This window comes from Tamandua tetradactyla, chromosome 16 (assembly GCF_023851605.1).
Source record: "Tamandua tetradactyla isolate mTamTet1 chromosome 16, mTamTet1.pri, whole genome shotgun sequence".
Taxonomy (NCBI): Eukaryota; Metazoa; Chordata; class Mammalia; order Pilosa; family Myrmecophagidae; genus Tamandua; species Tamandua tetradactyla.
In genome coordinates, this window is record NC_135342.1 from 28,328,550 (window position 1) to 28,343,528 (window position 14,979).

At 35.5% G+C, this 14,979-nt stretch overlaps 1 pseudogene; it reads right to left on the reverse strand.

Moving 5' to 3' along the window:
* Window positions 1-1,466: 1,466 nt before the first annotated feature.
* LOC143660093 (histone chaperone ASF1-like) lies at window positions 1,467-2,521 on the reverse strand (annotated as a pseudogene).
* Window positions 2,522-14,979: the final 12,458 nt, after the last annotated feature.

Genomic DNA, 14,979 nt, shown 5'->3' on the forward strand with positions numbered 1-14,979 from the left:
CACCAGTAATCAAACCCAGGTCTCTGGCATGGCAGGTAAGAATTCTGCCACTGAGCCACCATCGCACTGACTGAAATCTTTTTTTTTTTTTTTTTTTTTGGTTGGAAAATATTACGTTAATTTTCATTTTAAGTAATATTTTAACATTTTCTTTTCATTGCAATTAGACAAAAATGAGATTTTTCTTTATATAGTTTTAGCGGTCACAGTATTTTCCTTTTACAGTCTATGAACTGGTTAACAGACAATCTTTTAATAATCTGGTGTATTAGACTTCAAAGTTTAACATTTAGCAAAATTTTGCTTCACAAATTAATTTTTATAATGACAGGAAATAGGTACAACTTAGAATCCATGTTTAGACAAATGTCTTTTTCCCATCGTTAAAATAAAAGCTTTAAAAAGTGCAGTATAAAAATTTTAGATATGAAGGCACTGCATAAATTTGCATCATATGGCTAATGTCTTGCTAAGCAGCAAGGGTAAAATACTCTACTTAATTTAATGAAGCATAAGAAATTTTTTGAGGAAGGACCTAATTCTTACCAAAGAAAAATAACCTTTTGACCCATCTAGTTAATGGATTCCTCTCCAAGACTGTGCTTTAAAAATTTATCTGGAAAAGGTTTCTAGAGTATATCAACCACAAATCTCCCTAATGTTATTCTGAATGAGTGTCAGGGAGTGTGGAGAAGAGTACTACTGGTGTGAAAAAATACATATTTCCAAAAAAGTAACTTATCTTTTTTGTTAAAGTTAAATATACCTTTCCAAATCCACTGTTTTTATATAAATGTAGCCAACAACAGATGATCCATTAGAACAATTTTCCAAAAGTTAAGTTCATAGTATTTTTATAAATCTAGCGAACAGATCTGAGTCATTATAATCTCTTATTCTTAAACTCAGGGAATTGTATTTGTTTTGGACATGTTGAATTCACTGGGCAATAATGACTTATGATTCAGTGAGTTGTCTGATATCCTAAACTCTGTTGTAAAAACAAAAACCACAGCCAGAGGACCTTATAATTAGACACATCTGTTATCTTAAGACACCAAACCAAAAGCTGTCCAACATTCATGAACTGCAGTAATAGCCATAGAGGCTTCAGGGAAGACTGGAAAATCATCCTCAAGTTCTTGTTAGCATATAGCTGATTTCATATGTACCCTTTTTACATACATGTGAAAAAAGAATGTAAAATTTCCCCTTAAACTAAACCACACTATGTATTTTCAAGGAAGAAACATTTTAGTAGAACTTCGTTCTTTTCAGGCCAGTAAAATAGTGGCCCACAAGATTATTGTCCAAGAAGCTACAACATTTTTACAACCTGGTCTAATGATTCATGGTTTTCTTTATAAGTACATTATAGAGGAAAAGAAAACAATATATATGCTTTAATCAGATTAGTTTCAAATAAAATTACACATTAGAGAAAATTTTACTTAAAAATAGCTGTATTTATATTCCACAATTTGCTTAAATAATGGTTTTCTTATAAACTTTCTACAAGATGTTTTCAAAACAAATTCTTCACATTGTGTCTTGACTATGTATTTTTGGAATTTCAGGGAAATAGTTCTGTGTGTTTTTATAGCTTATTTTGTACTTAAAGGGATGGTAGGTGGTCACATGCAGTCCATGTGGAATTCTAACATGACATTTACTGAGTTTTCTGACATGGCCCATCCCTTTGATGCTGAAGGCAATACATCTGTTCAAAGAAGTGACTGTAGATTTGGATTACTGCTCTCTGCATCTTCCAGTTTCTCTGTGTTATCTTCCCAATATGGAATATTGTGACCCTGGGATTAGATGCCAAAATATTCCTTTGAAGCATAGAAAAGTATGGTTTTACTAGTGGATTTTCCCTTAATTCTGTCTCAGTATATTCATTATTTACATAATAGCCGACTCTAATAAATTCTTGACCTCAATAGGTGCATGTGATTAGCACAACTGTTACACCTACTGCATCTGCATCTGGAATGAGTCCTGGATTACATGCATCAGCCTGAAATACAAACATGTCTTCCTGTAGGAACAGGACAGAGCCTAAAACCTGGTCGTATTCTTCACTTTCTGCAGAGCCCACACAGATGATTTTCCATTCCAAGTCTTTTATTTCCTAGCTTACTTTTGTGTTTTAAGTTCAGGGTGTATTCTGTATCTGTTTGGATGTGGAGTTATTTTAATTTGATTTCAACACGTTCCTGGAGAGAGTCTTCTTTCAGACTATTTAGAAGCCAGTGATTAAGTGTCCTGGAAATTTATTTAAACATTTTTACACATTTCTGCTCTTGGGTTAAACAGAACTTTCTAGTTTAGAAATGTTTTTCTTACTTCAGACAGGTCCTTGATACACTAGAAGCTGATCTCGAACTGGAAGTGGTTGTAGAAAGGAGAAGGGTTATCCAGCACCACTACACTGTTCACCTGAACCTTTGCCATATTTTGAAAAAAAAACAAACAATGGGAACCCGGGCTGCCTGCGGCACAATAAAGTCTGGCGCTCGGAGGCTCGGGAGAGCGCAAACCCCCGCCCGGCGCGGCCCCTGCAGCGGCGACTTGAAAAACTATTTCTCCTTTTTTATTTACACTGGAGTACTCCACAGTGTCACTGCCCGGGATTAACTTTTGATATAATACTATTATTCTAAATTTAAGAATATATGAAATATGTCAAGAACTCTATGACATAGGGAAGTTAATTATTACCATTTTACACTACATACAGTATGATAATATCACTAAAGAAAGGCTCACATTAATATATGGGATGGGTCCTGGCAACCTATATGCACCCAATTCCCCAAAAGGGTTTCATCCACAAAAATGGGAACCACCAAGTTAGCCTTACTTAACAACAGACTGTATACTTGTGAATGCAGAAAATGCTAATCCTTTTGTCACCTCTTGAATAACACATTTTATTTTGAGAATAATCTTGCAGTATTATGCTTTTTCCCCCAATTACCCATAATGCCTATTTTATGTATAACTTTTAAATTATATTTATTTTATCCTAAAATATGTTTCGCAGTGTCTCAACAAGCATTTTTTCCTTTAAGATATTATGCCAATACCACTTATTAATTCCGTTTATTCCTTTCTCTTCTTAAAATTGCCTCCCAGCTCCTTTCAGGACTATTTTTTCTATTCTTCGAGCTTCATATCTGTATTTGCATAGTGTTTAAATCATTATTACATTTTAAAGCTTAAATAACTGATAACACCATACTTTTTGTTTTTGGAGATAGTTTTCCTATTTTTCTTTTTAAAAATTAAACTTTATTGTGAAATAATTTTAGAAAATACAAAGACATACAAAGAACAAAAGAATGGTCATCTCTAATCCACTCAAGCAGTGATAACTACTGTCAAATAGTGGAGCAAATTCTTTCGGCTTTCTCCTACAAAAATATACTGATGCTTTATATAAAGTACTGTAAACTGCCTCTGTTACAAGACACATAAAGAATATGTTTTCAGGTTGGTTAATATAGGTCGTTATCATTATATTTAATGACTTTGTTGTGTCATTCATGGTATTCACGGCTCTACAATTATTTTATCAAACTGCTACTGTTGAACATTGGGATTATCTCCAAATTTTTGCTGCTTTAAACATCCCCTGAATTCATTTTGTTATGCTTGTCTGCTTTTAAAAATTAATTCTAAATTTAAGAATATATGAATATCTTCTCCTTCTAAAAGATAAAAACAATGTAACTATGGTTAAATTTTCCCTTGACCACTATGTCCAACCATAACCCTTTCCTAAATTTTACTAACCTCATGGTAGTTGTTAGTAAGCAACAAATGTTGAGGATTAAATAAGTTAATATTTAGAGAGCGTACTTGTAACTATGCCTGTCACGTATTAGGTCATCAGTAAATGTTAGCCATTCTTATCATTTTTATCAGCACCATGATTATCTCTTGAAAGGTCTTCAACTTTAGACAATTTATATTCAGGAAAGTGTAACTAATGTGGGAACTTGTCATCACCTCTTCTTTAGCGAGCAATAAATATTTCAACCTGAGAAAAAAATAAAGAGGTAATGTGTATAAAAAGCTTCATTAAGAACCTCAACCTTTATGTTGAATCACTAAATTCATACCAGCAAGAAACCTGGGGATATAATAGTGTTGGGGGGAGGCTATTTGGGAGTACAGCTTTTAAACAAGTAGGAATAGACCTGAAAAAGTTCTCCAATCAATTCCAAAAGAAGCAGGAATTATATGGGTCATGTACTCTGGCCCAAATTAATCTAAATTTTTCAATAATATAGTAAAAAGTGTATGAGTATTGATTTTAAATCTTATCCAAATAGCTCTTTGGATTAAGGGGAATTTTTTTTTTTTAGAACCTGAGATCTTGTTTATTCTTTAACAAATTATTTGATGCTTAAAGCATTCTAGTGCATCTCAATGGAAAAAATTTTATCTCATACATATATATATGAAATATATATACATTTCAAATATTGTTTTGTTAATAAATTACCCCTAAATATTAATATAGTTCATGTCAGATTAATTTTCATAAACTGCTTAAGAATTTGGGTGAGGAACAATGTATAATTGACATTGATCTTTGTTGGACTTTACAGGTATAGGTATAATGTATGGAAGATTCTGAGTAGTTGGTAACCTAAAATACTTATCTTTAGCTTTCTTTGCATTCCAAGTCTTGACAAAGGCATTTCAAGCAGCATACATGAGAAATTCTGTGCCACTGCTAACTCACTCTTTGTTGTGGATGTGAATGAATATTTTTAAGTATTGTGGTTATTGGTATTCTTTTTTTCCCCACTATATCTTTCCATTTACATTGGCTTTCTTTATTTCACTTAGTAAAGGTACTTTTGTTTGCATATAAAGTTCTTGCATTTCTTTTATATATATATTAACTTCTTATTGTATAGTGTAACATATATACAAAGAAAAGAAATAAAAAAGCAATCATTTCCAGAGTACTCTTCAACAAGTAGTTACAGGACAGATCCCAGAGATTATCATGGGGTACCTACCATATGATCCTCTCAGATCTTCCTTCTAGCTGCTCCAGAATATAGGAGGCTAGAGGGCTTCAATATCTTTTTATCATCACAATCGACTTATTTTTCTTCTTTTTTGTGAAAAATAACATTTATACAAAAAAGCTATAAATTTCAAAGCACAGCACCACCATTAGTTGTAGAACATGTTTCAGAGTTTGATGTGGGTTACAATTCCACAATTTTAGGTTTTTGTTTTTAGCTGCTCTAAAATACTGGAAACTAAAAGAGATATCAATTTAATGATAAAGCATTCATATACATTTGTTAAGTCCTATCTTCGATGTATAAATCCACCATCACCTTTCATCTTTCCATCTCTCTCTTTAGGGGTGTTTGTGCTATGGCAATTCTAAATTTTTCATATTGGAAGGGTCTGTCACTAATATGGGGTAGGGAGATGAACTATCCGATGTTCTGGAGAGGCTGGGCTAGGTTTCAGGACTTATCTGGACCAGGGACCCATCTCGAGGTTTCAGGTTTCTGAAAAGTTACTCTACTGCATGGAACCCCTGTGAAATCTTATACATTGCCCTAGATGTTCTTTTTTTTCTTTTTAATGTTTTTAAATTTTATTTATTAAACATACCAACATACAAAGCCAAAATTCTTACCATATGATCATTCTATTTTACATATATAATTAATAACTCACAATAACATCATATAGTTGTATATTCATCATCATGATCATATCTTAGAACATTTGCATCAATTCAGAAAAAGAAATAAAAAGACAACAAAAAAATTCATACATACCATTCACCTTACCCCTTCCTTTCATTGACCATTAGCATTTCAATATACTAAATTTATTTTAACATCTGTTCTCCCTATTAATTATTCATTTTTACTCATCTGTCCATACCGTAGTAAAGGAGCATCGGACAGAAGGTTTTCACAATCGTACAGTCACATTGCGAAAGCTATATCACTATACAATCACCCTCAAGAAATATGGCTATTGGAAAACAGCTCTACATTTTCAGGCACTTCCCTCCAGCCTCTCCACTATATCTTAACTAAAAAGGTGAATCTATATTACTATGCATAAGAATAACCTCCAGGATAACCTCTCAACTCTGTTCGGAATCTCTCAGCCATTGACACTCTATATTGTCTCATTTTGCTCTTTCCCCTTTCTGTCAAGAAGGTTTTCTCAATCCCTTAATGCTGAGTCCCAGCTCATTCTAGGATTTCTGTCCCACAATATCAGGAAGGTCCACACCCCTGGGAGTCATGTCCCATGCAGAGAGGGGGAGGGCAGTGAGTTTGCTTGTTGTGTTGGCTGAGAGAGAGAGGCCACATCTGAGTAACAAAGGAGATTCTCTTGGGGGTGACTTCTAGGCTTACTTTTAAGTAGGCTTGACCTATTCTTTGTGGGGTTAAGTTTCATATGAACAACCCCCAAGACTGGGAGCTCAGCCTATAGCTTTGCTTGTCCCAACTGCTTGTGAGAATATTAAGAATTCAACTTGGGGAAGTTGAATTTTTCCCCATTCTCTCCATTCCCCAAAGGGGACTTTGCAAATACTTTTTTATTCACTGTTAAAATCACTCTGGGATTTATCAGGGCATCACTCTGGACAAATCAACAAAATCTCATGTCCTACTCGAGGTTCCATGTACTTATGGTGTTCAGTTAAGTTCAATTCTCACTGCTTGTGAGAATATCAAGAATTCTCCACTTGGGGAAGTTGAATTTTCCCCTCTCACCATTCCCCCAAAGGGACTTTGCCTATACTTTTTTATTCACTGTTCAAATCACTCTGGGATTTATCGGGGCATCACTCTGGACAAACCTACAAAATCTCATGCCCTATTCAAGGTTCCATCTACTATGATGTTCAAATAAGCTGTCCACTTAAGTTATATTAGGAACTGCACTAGTCAAAATATAAATTTTGCACAAAATAAGCAGTTTTTTGCTTTAGTCTCACAATAAGTTAAAGTTTTAAAATATTAATTACCATCTATTTTCAACACCCTTCAGTATTGACATTCCTTTGTTCTTCCTCATGCAAAAACATTTTTAAATTTATAGTCACTATTATTATACACTCTAGGCATTCCTAGATTATACCATCTCAGTCTTTATCATCTATCTTTCCTTCTGATTTCATTTGTGCCCCCAGGCCTCCTTCCTCTATCATTCTCCCATTCAGCTTCAATCAGTGTTCTAACATTGTTGTATTACAGTTAGGTAGTATTGTACTATCCATTTCTGAATTTAATAACCAGTCCTGTTGTACAATCTGTATCCCTTCAGCTCCAATTACCCCAGATCAACCCTAATTCCTATCTCCTGGTGGTCTCTGATACCAACTGAAATTTTCCAAGTTCATTCACTAATCTCAGTTCATATCAGTGAGACTATACAGTATGTGTCCCTTTGTTTCTGGCTAATCTCAGTCAGCATAATATCCTTAAGGTCCATCCATGTTGTTCCATACTTCATAACTTTATTCTGTCTCATAGCTGCATAATATTCCATTGTATGTATATATATATCACAGCTTGTTTAGCCACTCGTCTGTTGATGGACATTTAGGCTGTTCCCATCTCTTGGAAATTGTAAATGATACTGCTATAAATATTGGCTTGCAAATGTCCATTTGTGTCCTTGTCCTCAAGTCCTCTGAGTAGATACCTAGCAATAGTATTGCTCAGTCATATGGCAATTCTATACTTAGCTTCCTGAGGAACCACCAAACTGCCTTCCACAGTGGTTGTACCATTTGACATTCCCACCAACAGTGGATAAATGTCCCTCTTTCTCCACATCCTCTCCAGCACTTGTTGTTTTCTGTTTTCTTGATAACGGCCATTCTGATTGGTGTGAGATGAGATCTCATTATGCATTTGATTTACATTTCCCTAATAGCCAGGGAAGTTGAGCATCTTTTCATGTGCCTTTTGGCCATTTGTATGTCTTCTTATGCCAGTACCATGCTGCTTTGACCACTGTACCTTTGTAATACACTTTAAAGTCAGGTAGCTTGAGACCTCCAACTTCATTTTTCTTTCTCAGGATACTTTTAGCTCTTCGGGGCACTCTGCCCTTCCAGATAAATTTGGCTATTGGTTTTTCTATTTCTGAAAAGTACGTTTTTGAGATTTTAAATGGTATTGCATTGAATCTGTATATCAATTTAGGGAGAATTGACATCTTAACTATTTAGTCTTCCAATCCAAGCGGTATGCCCCTCCATTTGTTTAGGTCTTCTGTGATTTCTTTTAACAATTTCTTATACTTTTCTTTGTATAGGTCTTTTGTCTATTTAGTTCAATTTCATCCTAAATATTTTTTTTTGGTTGCAATTGTAAATGGAATTTTTTTCTTGATTTCCCCCTCAGACTGTTCATTGCTAGTGCATAGAAACACTAAAGATTTTTGAGTGTTGATCTTGTAACCTGCCACTTTGCTGTACTCATTTATTAGCTCTAGTAGTTTTGCTGTGGATCTTTCAAGGTTTCTGACATATAGTATTATATCATCTGCAAACAGTGAGAATTTTACTTCTTCCTTTCCAATTTTGGTGCTTTGTATTTTTTTTTCTTGTCTAATTGCTCTGGCTGGAACTTCCAACACAATGTTGAAATACAATGGTGACAGTGGACATCCTTGTCTTGTTCCTGATCTTAGGGGGAAAGATTTCAGTTTTTCCCCTTTGAGGATGATGTCAGCTGTGGGTTTTTCATATATTGTTATCATTTTGAGGAAGTTCCCTTCTATTCCTCTCCTTTGCAGTGTTTTCAACAAGAAAGGATGTTGAATTTTGTCAATTGAGATGATCATATAGTTTTTCTGCTTTGATTTGTTGATATGGTGTATTATATTAATTGATTTTCTTATGTTGAACCATCCTTGCATACCTGGGATGAATCCTATTTGGTCATGGTGTATAATTCTTTTAATGTGCTGCTGGATTCAATTTGCAAGAATTTTGTTTAGGATTTTTGCATCTATATTCATTAGAGAGATTGGCCTGTAGTTTTCTTTTCTTGTAATATCTTCGTCTGGCTTTGGTATGAGGGTGATGTTGGCTTCATAGAATGAGTTAGGTAGGCTTCCCTCCTCTTCAGTTTTTTTGAAGAATTTGAACAGAATTGGCACTAATTCTTTCTTGAATGTTTGGTAGAATTCACGTATGACGCCATCTGGTGCTGGATGTTTGTTTTGGGGGAGTTTCTTAATGACTGATTCAATTTCTTTACTTGTGATTAGTTTGTTGAGGTTGTCTATTTCTTCTCTAGTCAATGTTGGTTGTTCATGCCTTTCTAGGAAGTTGTTCATTTCATCTACATTGTCTAGTTTATTAGCAAAAAGTTGTTCATAGTATCCTCTCATTACCTCCTTTATTTCTGCCTCCTCTTCCATTTCTGATTTTATTTATTTGCATCCTCTCTCTTCTTCTTTTTGTCAACCTCGCTAAGGATCCATCAATCTTATAGATTTTCTCATAGAACCAACCTCTGGTTTTGTTGATTTTCTCAATTGTTTTCATGTTCTCAATTTCATTTACTTCTGCTCTAATCATCATTAGTTCTTTTCTTTTCCTGCTTTGGGGTTAGTTTGCTGTTCTTTCTCTAGTGCTTTCAAGTGGACAGTTAATTCCTCCATTTTGCCCTTTCTCCTTTTTTGATATAGGCATTTAAGGCAATAAATTTCCCTCTTAGCACTGCCTTTGCTGCATCACATAGATTTAGATATGTTGTGTTTTCAGTGTCATTTGCCTCAAGATATTTACTGATTTCTCTTGTAATTTCTTCCTTGACTCATGGTTAAGAGTGTGTTGTTGAGCCTGCATATAGTTGTGAATTTTCTGGCACTCTGCCAGTTGCTGATCTCCAACTTCATTCCTTTATGATCTGAAAGTGTTTTGTATGATTTCAATCTTTTTAAATTTACTGTGACTTGCTTTGTGACCCAGCATATGGTCTATCCTTGAGAATGATCCATAAGCACTTGAGAAAAAGGTTTATCCTGCTGTTGTGGGGTGTAATGTTCGATAAATATCTGTTAAGTCTAACTCATTTATTGTATTATTCAAATTCTGTTTCTTTATTGATCCTCTGTCTAGGTGTTATGTCCATTGATGAGAGTGAGGAATTGAAGCTTTGAACTGTTATGGAGGATGTGTCTATTTCTTTTTTCAGTGTTTGTCTCATGTATTTTGGAGCATTCTGGCTTGGTGCATAAATATTTATGATTGTTATGTCTTCTTGATGAATTGTTCCTTTTATTAATATACAGTGTCCTTCTTTGTCTCTTTCAACTGTTTTACATTTGAAGTCTAATTTGTTGGATATTAGTATAGCTACTCCTACTCTTTTCTGATTGTTATTTGCATGAAATATCTTTTCCCAACCTTCACTTTCAACCTATGTTTATCCTTGGGTCTAAGATGCGTCTCCTATAGACAGCATATAGATGGTGCTGTTTTAATCTATTCTGCCAGTCTATGTCTTTTGATTGTGGAGTTTAATCCATTATCATTTAGTGTTATTACTGTAAGGGCAGTACTTTCTTCTACCATTTTGCCTTTTGGATTTTGTATGGCATATCTAATTTTTCTTCCTTTTACCTTTACTGACAGTCTTCATTTCTACACTGTTCTTCACACCTCTCTCTCCTGTCTTTTCCTATCTGTCTCTAGTGCTCCCTTTAGTATTTTTTGCAGTGTCAGTCTCTTGGTCACAAATTCTCTAAGTGATTTTTTGTCTGAAATTTTTTAAATTTCCCCCTTATTTTTGAAGGACAGTTTTGCTGGATATAAATTTCTTGGATGGCAGTTTTTCTCTTTTAGTAACTTAAATATATCATCCCACCGTCTTCTCACCTCCATGATTTTTGCTGAGAAATGTACACATAGTCTTATTGGGCTTCCCTTGTACTGATGGATTGCTTTTCTCTTGCTGCTTTCAAAATGCTCTCTTTCTCTTTGACATCTGACATTCTGATTAGTAACTGTCTTGGAGTACATCTATTTGGATCTATTCTGTTCAGGGTATGCTGCACTTCTTGGATCTGTAATTTTAAATCTTTCATAAGAGGTGGGAAATTTTCAGTGACAATTTCCTCCATTAGTTTTTCTCCTCCTTTTCCCTTCTCTTCTCCTTCTGGGATACCCACAACACATATATTTCCATGCTTCATTTTGTCGTTCAATTCCCTGAGTCCCTGCTCATATTTTTCTATGCTTTTCCCTATATTTTCTTTTGCTTTTTGGATTCCAGATGTCCTGTCCTCCAGTTCATTAATCTTATGTTCAGCCTCTTGAAATCTGGCATTGTAGGTTTCCATTGTTTTTTCATCTCTTCTACTGTGCCTTTCACTCCCATAAGTTCTGTGATTGTTTTTTTCAGACTTTCACTTTTTTGTTTTTGCTCATTCCTTGCCTTCTTTATATCCTCCCTCAAGTCTTTGATTAGATTTTTGTTGAGGTTTTCCATGTCTGTTCGAACATTCTGAATTAATTGTTTCAACTCCTGTATCTCATTTGAACTGTTGGTTTGTTCCTTTGACTGGGCCATATCTTCAATTTTCCCAGTATGATTCATTAGTTTTTGCTGGTGTGTAGGCATTTAATTACATTAATTAATTTATTCTGGAGATTGTTTTCACTTTTTTTACTTAGGATTTTCTCACTGGATGACTTTGTGGTCTATCTGTTCTTTGACATTCAGTTCAGCTTATTCTGGACCTCTAGCTTAGGTTTTCTTTAACAGATCAGAATTTTTCAGTTCTTGTTTTCCTGTTTATTGCCCTGCCTGTATGGTGCCTTTTCCCCCCGTAAGAGGGTCTACTTAGGTATTATAGACCCCAGCCAGATTTTCCCAGACCCAACTGGCCTCCTCTCAGGCAGAAAGAGTCACCTGCTTCAGTTTTCCCTGAGGGTGAGACCCAGCAGATTGAATGGCTTTTCTATGAAGCTTCTGGACTCCGCACTTTCCCTATCCTGCCCAGTATTTGGCGCTTTTCTGCCTCCGGGTCCCACCAGCATAAGGTGATGCAGTATCTTTAACTTCAGCAAACTCTCCCTGCTGGGGGCGTGGTTTAGACACAGGAGGGGTTGTAGGCTGGCTTTACTCGCTTCACTTTTCCAGACCCTGTGGTCTGAACTCCTAGAGGGAGGGATTCCACCTGAGCTGGGCTGCACCCCTCTCCTGGGGAAGACACAGGCTCCAGACAAACACTCAAACAAGTTTAATTCTGCCTATGTCTGGGGCAGTTGGAGCCCGAGAAGTCTTGCAGCTATATCCAAAGAGTAGTCAACCATAGAAACACAGCCACAAAAAAGAGAGAGAAAAATCCTTTTCAGAGTAGGACCCCCATTCCTCAGGTTTGCCAATCAAGAGCTTAAGTTGGTATGTTGCTTTGTGTACCTTCAAGTCCTACATGCCCCCTCCTTTTCTTCAGGGCCCAGACCCTTTCAAGTATTATGTGGTATCCAATCAAAAAAACCTCTGTTTCTTTTTTTATTTTTTCATCAGCCCTGCCACCTCTGTGCTGGGACAAACCCAGCAACTTCTGATTTTACTCGAGGTTCAACTGAACTGGGAGCTGAGTTTTAGCAGTCAGAATTTGTTAATTAATTCCACAATTGGAGCTAGGTTGAGCTCAGGCCCTGTTGCTGGTGAAGTCTCTTTCCTTTCTCTTCTGGGAAGCAGTCTGTTGGGGAAGGCGCCAGCTCTGCAGCTTGGGGAACTCACGGTTCTGGGTGGGCTCACAGCCAGTCTAGCTGGTTCAGACTGGGGTATGCTGTGTGTCCGGTCACTGATGTGGCCCCAGCAGTTGTTCTATACTGTTCCTGGCTATTTACTAGATGCTCTGGAGGATGAACTAAATCCTACATCTCATTAAGCTGCCACCTTGGCCTGATCTTGTCTCACTTTCCCCTAGGTGCTCTTTAGATTGGCTGGAATGATCCTGGTTGGGGGTTGGCAGGTTATGATATATAGCAAGGTCTAACTGAAGCCTGCTTAAGAGCAACCTCCAGAGTAGCCTATCAACTCTATTAGAATTCTCTCTGCCACTGATACTTTATTAATTACATTTCTTTTCCCCCTTTTAGTCAGGATGTAATTGTTGATCCCATGGTGCCAGGTCTGGATTCATCCCTGGGAGTCATCTCCCACGTTGCCAGGGAGACTTTCACCCCTGGATGTCATGTCCCATGTAGCAGGAAGGGCAATGATTTCACTTGCAGAGTTGGGCTTAGAAAGCTGAGGTCACATCTGAGCAACAAAAGAAGTCCTCCTGAAGTAACTCTTAGGAATGCCTATAGGTAGTCTAAGCTTCTCTGCTACCTACATAAGACTCACAGGAGTAAGCCTCCTGATCAAGGGCCTGGCCTATAGATTTGGATGTCCCTAAAGTTTGACACAGTATCAGGGGATTCCCTCATGGCAAGACTTAATAGTTTCATATTTTTCTCCCATCCCTCAGGGGACTTTGCCAATATTTTTTGATTATCTGCTTAATATACTCTAGGATGTATCCAGGCATTGCAATAATCCATACAGGATTTAAGGACCTCTTTCTTATTCTGTGCTCCCTGTGTTTCAATTGTTCAAATGAGCTAAAGAGAAACAGGTTGAATTAGATTATGCACTACCGAAAATTTCAGTTCCAGACCAAACAAACCTTTCTTCTATTTTTCTCAAATAGTATGTGCGGTTCTAAATTTTAGACATTGTCTTCATTACCCCTATGTTCTGAATTACTTTTACCTGGATTAAGGGGAAATTTTTAAGCTATATAATTTCTTTGGAACTAAATAACACTAGATATAGTACCTTACAAAGCCAACTGTTGCCAAAACTATTCTTAGAGAAAAATGGATATCCTTAAAATTCATATACATATCAAGATATTAACATACCAACCAAACAACTAACTATATAACACAGTAAGCTCTGAGAACAGCAAAATAAACCCAAAGACAATGGAAGGTATTCATAAAGCTAAAAGCAAAGTTAATTTTTAAATGCAAAAAAAACCCTATAATATGAAAATAATTTGTTTGAAAGAAACAAAAAACTTTGAAAATTCTCATGTAAACAAAGGCAAATGAATACTGTTATGAATGATTTATAGATTTATTTTGAGAAATGTAAAGGTAACATTACATAATAATAGTTCCTTTTGTAAAATAGGTCAAATGCTGTTTTTTCCAGGAAAAAAAAATCACCAGAATTTATTCAATGAGAGAAAAACTTAATAGATTGATAAACTCACACACAAAATAAAACATAGCCAGTAGTTTCATCTAAAGTAACATCAAACTAGATATTTATAGGATAAAATCATCGAAAGATTTCATGGAACTCCTAGAATATATTAAAAGATAAAATGCTTGACACCTCATCCTACAACTGGAATAACCTTAATTAAAAAAATATTGTGGTAATGTACATACAGCATAACGTTTTCCATTTTAACTTCTTTCAAGCATACAATTCAGTGGTGTTAATTCAACTAATAATGTTGTGCTACCATCACCATTACCATAACTTTTCCATAAACAGAAACTCTACCCATTAACCAATAACTTCCATTTCCCTCCCCACCTCTGTATGTTTTAATCATCTATCTCCATGAATTTATATTGTAATAGCCTCAATTTTCAAATGGAACTACGAAGTTACAACCAGTTTTCCATTTTCAATTATAAAATTTACACAAGAATCTTAAGTAAATATGCAAATTTAATCTAGTAATCTATTAAAATAGTACAACAGAAGAGAAAACAATCAGAAAATTTGAGGTGGCTTGTTTCAGATTAAATGTATTTCCAGAGTTTTAATAACAAACTTTCAGGGGAAAAAAAAAAGAGGAATTGACCCAACCTCAGCATCATCTAGGTGCAGTCTCTTCATATTACTCAACATTAAAGGAGATATT